We start from the raw sequence: 9,046 nt of genomic DNA, 5'->3' as shown, positions 1-9,046 counted from the left end.
TGTATTGTCCCTCTAATATAGTAAAAAATATTACACCCTGCCCCTCATCAAACACAGATAAGCTTTAGACTTGATAGTTATTCTGTGAAATGTTTCTGTTTTACTTGAGTGCTATTGGATGACGAGTCCAAGACTATGATCATTGCTAGTGCTCAGAGAGCCAGTTGTTAGGAAGGGAGGAGTACAAACCTATGTAGCTAAAATAGCTCATGTCCTTTTGGTTTTGGGTTCCTCCATGTATGTCACTCCATAGCCTAAAAGTAAGTCTGACTAAGCTTGGGCACAGGTTGGACACTCAGATCTGAGATCTGACTTGGGTTGCTTTGTACCCCATCAAGCTCATCTACCTCTACTGAGCTGAGTTTACTATAAGATAATATGTACAACAACCACTACAACAGCAAGAGCTACCAACTATCCATCTTGAAGGTTCTGTTCCATTTTGATGAAGCATTGATTCCACTGTCAAGTGTATTAAAATAATAAACCTCCGTCTCTTTCTTCTTTCTTCTTATGGCTTATTAACCTAATATTAAAACGAGAATGTTTAGTTTCAATGGTAATGTCCATGCCTGCTTTGAGTAACATTATAAAAAAAAAATTAAATGAGACAACATTCTGTATGATTAAATAATTACCCCTTCAACAGTACTAGGAAAGACAATTTAATGCTGCATTTCATAACAGTAGGTGGTCCTATGGTAATATACCTACAGGAACAAGTCCCTTATTAATGGAAAATGAACATTGTTTGAAGCCCTACTGATTTAGTGATAAAACATTTAGTCATATTAAGATAAAACTACAGCAGTTCTGAAATAAAGTATTTAATATGGTGTAGTCATCATAAATAAATAGTTAATTTATTATATTAAATCACCATTTAACTATGGCCTAGATTGCTTTAGGGAAAACCTCCTGGGGAAAAAAACACAATAATTTTGATCCTTGTCAGCTGTTATAATAATGTGGCCATGTGAGTACATGTACACCTATAATAAAATGATAGTATAAAATGACCTTGACAAAAGGATAAACAGAAAGTGAAGCAATATAAAGGAGAGATAAAGAGAAAGGAGAGAGAGATTAAGGGAAATAGGAGAAGCGATTAAAAGCAAAGGGGAAGATGAAATAAAAAGAAATGGAAGAGATGATGAGAACAAGGGTGATCAAGAAGAGACCTGAGACTCTGAGAGGAGACCACTGTGGGTGCAATCTAGGTACAGGGTAAATCCTTATGTACATATTATAGAGTTAATATGCTGGAAAAAACAAAAATCCACATTTTGTTAAATACAAAGTTTAAGTAGTTTGCTGGTCTGGGGCATTCAGGTTTAACACAATGCCAAAAAGGAAAGATATCAGCAATGATCTTAGAGAAGCAATTATTACTGCCCATCAATCTGGAAAAGGGTTATAAGGCCCTTTCCAAACCATCATTTTACAGTGAAAAAGATTTGGAGTGGACATCCCAGCAAATTCACCCCAATGTCAGACTCCAATGCTCAGAAAAAATATTTTAAAAACCCAAGGGTTACATTATTATTGTTATTATTTATTGTTTAATATAACGCCATCAAAAGAACAAAGTGGAGATGTTAGGCCATAATGCGCAGCGCTACATTTGTTGAAAACCAAACACAGCATATCAACCAATTGTCAAGAACGTTGGTGATTTGGTCTTATTTTGCAGCCAAAGGACCTGAGAGCCTTGCAGTTTTCTGTATGAACTCCTCTGTATATCAAAGTATGCTAGAGTCAAATGTGAGACCATCTGTTCGACAGCTAAAGGACAATGATCCCAAGCACATCATTCTACAACAGAATGGCTTAAAAGGAATTAAGGTGCTGCAAAGGCCGATTGAAATGCTGTGGTAGGACCTTAACCCCTTAAGGACAATGAGCGGTCCCAAAACCCATTGAAAACAATGGATTTTGAGCCCGTACATGTACGGGCTTTGTCATTAAGGGGTTAAAAAAGGCTGTGTATAATTAAATGCCTGCAAACCTCAAGTAACTGAAGCAACGGTGTAAGGAAGAGTGGAACAAAATTCTGCCACGACGATTTATGACTGATAAAGTCATACAGAAAATGATTACTTCAAGTTATTGCTGCTAAAGGTGGTTTTGCAAGTTATGGAATCATAAGGTATACTTAGTTTTTTCCCACATGCCTTCTCCATTTTTACTTTATTTTTGTTGAATAAAGCATGTGTCATGTAATATGCCACATGTTGTTAATCTAAGGTTGTATTTGCATTGAACACTGTCCTGATGTGTATCTGAGAGTTAAGTATAATATACCTGTGATTATAAAGTGTAATCTGGTAGTGCAACCTACTGTCACGATTTACCTGTCCCCCTGGGAATCCTCGTCTAGACACCACCGCTCCCACTCGCGGCAAACCATCAGACCACCAGTCTCTGCTCCACGCATCCGGTTTCCTGGCAGCAAGCGGGTTTCTCACAGGAGGGGGCGTGAGGAGGGCTGTCTCCACCTAACGTATTGGTTTAACTTAGTCTGTCAATTCTCTTCATGTCATACCCCTATTGTATTGTATTAAGTGCTGTGTAAATTGCTGCTGCTATATAAATATAGCCACATCCACCTGGTGGCACCAAAAAAGTCTTACACCCAGGTATCGCCAAGCCTATGCTTGGGACATTAAAACTCTCTCTAAGTTTTTGTTTCTCTTATTTCCTTTTAACTTGTCACATGCTGACTGGATTATGGCAGCTGCAAAATAATGCCAACTAATCTCAGTAAATTGGCATTTTTAGTTTCCTATCCGTTAAGATGCCAAAAAGATGGTAAAAAAAAATTCAATAGATATTGCGCTTGTATTGAGCTAAGAGCAAAACTGCACAAGGAATATTTTAGCTATTATCTCATTACCGTTTATGCTACAACAGCCCCTCTCTTGTACTTACTGCATATTTAAAAGTGTATTTTCGTACACTTTTTATGAAAACATATTTTGACAATTATTGTGAAAACCATTCCAAAAATTTAACCGAGAGCTAGGGACATGCATTTCTTTTTTAGATTGACCGCAAACCTCCAAAGAAGCACAGTGAACCATCTTTTCTACTGAGCCCAAATAAGAATGCCATTCAATATTAATAGTCCAGAGACCAATGCTGGCTTCCAACTAGAAGCAAACAGACACAATAATGGCAAACATATGCCAGATAGAATCACTAAATCTATTCTTTCAGTAAGAAAATAACAGGTTATGAAATGTCTGGTTTTATTTACAGAAAGCATAATAAATATGCAAATACAAGCTATTTAACTCCATTGATTGACATCTGACAGCTGATTCCTAATGGAGCCATGACTTTCGCACTGAGCTATTCGGGACTAATGGCCTCTAGTTTGTTTCATATTAATCTTCTCTGTACACAGAGACAGTCCTCAGGAGTTTCATTAGTTTGTACATGACACTTAAAAAAGCTGTCCTCGCTCTGCATTGAATATTTATACTACAAAACCCCTTGCTTTCTTATTCACATTTCTGTATTTAAATCCCTTAACTAGCATCCTACTTATCAGGATTACTATGTCCCTTGACAACTGCAGGCTTTGAAATCTCAGAATCAGATCCCACATTGTATAGCATTAGCATTCAAAAGGACAGCATATTAAATTTGCAGTATACACTCTTTGCTGCCTAAGGGACAATGCAGAATGATTTAGCGACTGACTTAAATGAAGCCCATAGAAATAAAGCAGATAAAAAGTGGAAAAGTTCATATTCTTTTAATTAAATTCCCCATGTTTTTATATATGAGTAAGAGCAAGGTTTATGAAAACAAACAATATGTTAATAGACAAGAAGATTTACAATTTACATATGCCTATATACTGTATTTAAATACAACACTTTCGGATTACTTGATGTAATAACTGACTTAATACATTGACAAAGCAGCATACTTTGTTTTTCTTACACTTTGCAGTGCTATAGCTTCAAATAAAATAAAGTAAGACTTAACTTTTTATATTATTATTTAAAATTTAGGAGAGTTACAAACAAATTACCTAAAATTAGTCAGATGAGTTTGACTTCCTAGAACATGTAATTCCTGGCAAAGTGTACCATTACCCTATACTTACACCACAACTCAGCCTGCTTAAATGACTTTGTGAAGGGATAGGGCTAGCCACATATGGAGTATCGGGCTGGATAGCACCAGACAACCTTTAAAGAGAAAGGAGTGTGAGGAAAGTGGGTGAAAAGTGGTCACAACTTAACAATGCTCCATTGCCTGGAGTAAAAAATGATGATAATTTAGAGGAACACACACATAGGTAATTTTGCAATACAGCAGCATGTATTGTAGCTGAGTACTCAAAGGAGAGGACTTCTGACATGAACAGGTGATTATGTGCTTTAAAACTGATTGTGTATTCTATTGGGAAAGCCATGCGCCACGGGATCTTCTGTGTGGAGTTGCCGAAATAAATAAATTCTTAACCTGAAGCTAAGTTTCATGTTATTGTATCCTGGATATCGGTGGACTTGTGTATTTATTGGATGGTCTGACTAACAGGCACTTTCCTCTGCTTTGTTCCCTTTCAGCTATTGGAAATTCCTCTCACATAGGGTGATGCTAATTTTATTTTCTTATAGCCACAAGGATAATATATCAGGAAACATTTTATTTGTTTGTTTGTTTGTTGACTATATAAGGCATTGTATTGATGATGTCACAAGTTGTTGACCTAATGACCTATGTTTTTAATTTTTGGTAATTTTTTTTGCATGAGGACAAAAAACAATAATATACCAAAAACCAGACTTAAAAATCTAAAGAAACTAAGGAAAAATATTCTCCTTATTAATCCAAACACTACAAGGACTCCAACGACTATTCTCAGGAAAATGTATATAACGATACAGCGAAAGTGTTCAGCTGCTCCTAGGACCTCTCCAGAGCTCAGTAGGGATATGTTAGGGGGGAGAAGAAAAACAATAGCACAGCACTGTATGGTATAAAATTATAAATTAACAATTTATTACAAATGCACTCACAAATAATATTGTACTGATATCCAGCTCAAGTGCAAAAACAGCTTAAGAAAATATGCTAGTTACCAGTGCATCGTTACTTTTAATAACGGGTGTAGATTTTTCACCATGTTTCTGACACCTTTAGAAGGTGTCAACTGGAAATTTAGAGCTGAAACCTCGCATGCAAAGTGCTGGATCAGTTTTTTGCCCAAAACAATCATAAAATCAATGCATTTTGTCAATAACTTACTACCCTCCTCAGGGGCTCAAGATAACACAACCACAGGCTTATAAAACTCCCTCCCATCCATTGTCCAATCCCATGCAAATCTTTTCATGTAAATGGGATCTTGTTTCCATAGCCACTTTAATACGTTTCCTCCCAACTTGCCGCCTTATGATGCAAGATAAATTCAACAGATTCTAACAAAAGTTCCCCAAGCAATGGGTTCATGGAGCAATCCTTCTCTAAATTGTTTTTTTTTATAATTTTATACTATACAGTGTTGTGCTATTGTTTTTTTTCTTCCTCCCCTTATATAAAATCACTTTCTCTGTATCGTTATGTACATTTTCTGCTATTAATTTATACATTATTGTAACGTTTTGGGTAGTAGAACACTGTGACATACAATCATATTAACAGCTTACATGTTACTTTGTGACATGCCATTCCAAACCCATGGGCATGTGAGGTAAGGCACTGATGTTGGATGAGAAACACTGAATCATCATCGAGTTTATCCAATTATTTCCAAAATTGTTCAGGGGAGTAAAGGTCAGGGCACTGTGCAGGCCACTCTAGTTCCTCCACACCAAGCTCATGAAGACATGTCTTTATGGACCTTGCTGGAGAAGGAAGGAGATTTCCCAAACTGGTCCCACAAACATGGAAGCATATAATTGTCAAAAATGTTTTTGTATGTTATAGCTTTTACATTACCTTTCACTGGAACGAAGGGCCTAGCCCAAGACCTCAAACCATTCCCCCTCCTCCACCAAATGTTACAGTAGGCACTATGTATTCCAGTAGGTATAGTTCTCCTAGCATTTGCCAATTTGTCCATCAAACTTCCAGATAGTGAAGTGTGATTTATCACTCCAGAGAATACATTTCCATTGCTGCAGAATCCAGTGGTGGTGTACTTTGCCGCACTCCAGCGGATGATCTTCATTTTGTATGCAGCTGCTATGCCAGGGAACCCCATTTTATGAAGTTCCTGATGCATAGTGCTTGTGCTGATGTTGCTTCCAGAGACATGATGCTACATAGGCCAGGTGAGTTTTACATGCTATGCACTTTAGCACTCAGCAGTCCTGCTCTATGAGTATGTGTTACTGAGATGTTGTTACTCCTAGATGCGTCCACTTCACAATAATAGCACTGGACCAGGGCAGATCTAGCAGGGCAGAAATTTGTGACAAAGGTGGCATCCTATGATTACATAGAAAGTCACTGAGCTCTTCAGTACAATCAATTCTACTGCCAATTTGCATTTCTGCATTTCTCTTTCTCCATGGATGCATTATTCTCGGCACCTTGAAGTACTTCCACAACACGACTGTCAAGAGACTTACAGCCTGTACTTTACTTATCTGTCTTGCCAGTTTCTTCAATACAGACCATCGCATATTAAGGTCAGGGCCGGCCCTACAATGGAGCCGAGTGGGGCAATTGCCCCAGGCGGCACTTTTGAAGGGGCGGCACTTCGCCGCCCCAAGTGTTTGGTTTTTTTTGAAGCGGAGGAGAGAGAGGGGCGCCGAGTGGTTTTCGCTTACCCGCTCGGCGCCCCTCTCTCTCCTCTGCGAGCCCTTTAGCTCGGTCTCGGTGCCGGCTTGTAATGCTGAGCGCCAGAAGTGACGTCAATTTCTGGCGCTGAGCATTACAAGCTGGCACCGTCGCAGAGCAGGGAGACTCGCCGCAGGACTGTCTAAAGGTAAGTACAAAGGCGGGGGGATAGGGTAGATAATAGGGAGGGAGGGTAGATAATGGGTCCGCGAAGTTTAAAATGACGCCCCCCCCAGCGTCGGCAAGGGGGGGGCGGCATTTTAAACTTCGCCCCAGGCGGCATTGAGTCTTGGGCCGGCCCTGATTAAGGTTCAGCCTGCTGTGTTTCATTTTTGCCTGTCTGTACCTTTGTTCTGTTAATGATGCATCGTGGGGTACAAACTGAGCCTCCGTTATTCCCTGCAACTGGGCTCCTACCTGACAAGTAACCAGTTGTCAGATAAGGTAGGGAGGCTTTGAGAGAGAGAGCGTGAGAAAGTGGGAGTGAGATTTAACAGAGTGAGAGAGAGAGTGAGTGAGAATGAGTGACAATGAATCAAAAAAGCCCTCCAAATTTTGTCAGGAACAAAAGGGCAGGAAATTAAATTTGTTTAAAATTAGTCTGCATCATTTTTGGTGTGCAGGTATAGTAAGTATAAAGTATAGCATATTTTAAGAAAATTAAATTAAACCTGCTGTGTTGTATATTAAACTGTATTTAATACTCAAAGAAACATATCTTTTTTATAGGACGAACCCGGCATTGTGTTCTGCATTATGCATTTTTATAATAAGATTTTAGGCACAATGTAGAGCACATTTCTGTAATTTTCCCTTTTCATAATATTTTAATATTTTATTAATATACTAGAGAAATAAACACTGTGAAAGTAATACAAAGTATACTCAGAGTCTAGAGAATATTGGGCATACTAACGTCGCCCTGTCCACTGAACGCTGCCGTGCGGCCCTACTATGTCTTGATTCCCGGTTGATGGATCTGGGATCAAAGGAATTGGGTCCTACAGCTGATGACCTCCTGTTCAGAGACGCATTCATTAAAGAGTTAAAAAAGCATGAAGATATCTACTCGTCCTTCAACAAAGCCCAGTCTTCCATGTGCTAGGCCTTCTCCACCAGCCAGCGTTTTTCTGGGAGGGCTGGTCGACTGAGGAGCCTGAGTTCTGCCTCGAGAGGCTCCTGGGGGTTTCACCAAGCTACCTTCCAATCCAACTTCCAGTTCCGGGCTCCGTTTTCCTCTACCAGAGGTTACACCAGGCCAAGGGGCGCCAGTGGCCCCTATCGGTGAGATCCAGAAATGGTGAGTTTTATTCTTTTAAGTCTGTATTCCCCTGTGGCGGACAGATTATCTAAATTTTCCCACAATTGGTCCCATGTCTCCCTAGATCCGTGGGTACTACAGACGGTTCAGGGCTTCCGCATAGACTTTTCTACTCCCCCTTTTCTACTCCCCAGCTCATTACAGCACCACACATGCAGCCTTGGTACAGGAGGAACTGCTCAAATTACGACAGAAAGGGGCAATAGAACCTGCCGTAGGACCCCCGAGGTTTGTCAGCAACATCTTCCTGGTCCGCAAAAAGTCCGGAGAGTTCCGCCCAGTTATCAACCTCAGGGCTCTCAACGCTTTTGTGGTCTACTACAAGATGGAGGGGATCCATCTTCTTCAGACATCCTCCTGGAAGGCCACTGGTTCACCTGTCTGGACCTCAAGGACGCCAGTTCCTTCAGTTCTTCTGGCAGGACACCATTTGGCAGTTCACTTGTCTCCCGTTCGGGCTCAGCTCTGCCCCATGGTGCTTTACCAAGATCATGAAGCCCCTCATGGCATTCTTCCGGGCACGTGGGATTCGCTCCATTGTCTACCTGGACGACATACTCCTTTTCCCCAGGACCCAGTGCTTCTGCTCCAGCAAACAGCGTTCGTCGTATCTTGGCTCCAGGACTTGGGCTTCACGATCCACGCCTCGATCTGCATCCCTCTCAAATGGTCCAGTTCCTGGGCTTCGAGGTTATATTGTACAGCTGGACAATTATCCAAAGCACACAAGCAAGTCCATCTCTAAATGGCTAAGTTGCTTATCTCTTTCGTTTCCCCTTTCCACTGGGTCTCCTCACCTACCATCGTTAGATGGATTTTCTGGCTTCTCCAGCTGTCTGGCATTTCCCCGTCATTTGGGGCTCATTCGGTCAGGGGAGCGGCAGCTTCTGACGCGGTCTCTCGTGGCGCATCTTTAAC

The sequence above is a fragment of the Spea bombifrons genome, chromosome 5, assembly GCF_027358695.1.
Source record: "Spea bombifrons isolate aSpeBom1 chromosome 5, aSpeBom1.2.pri, whole genome shotgun sequence".
NCBI classification, from domain to species: domain Eukaryota; kingdom Metazoa; phylum Chordata; class Amphibia; order Anura; family Pelobatidae; genus Spea; species Spea bombifrons.
The sequence above is the reverse complement of the archived record's forward strand: the minus strand, read 5'-3'. Positions refer to the sequence as shown.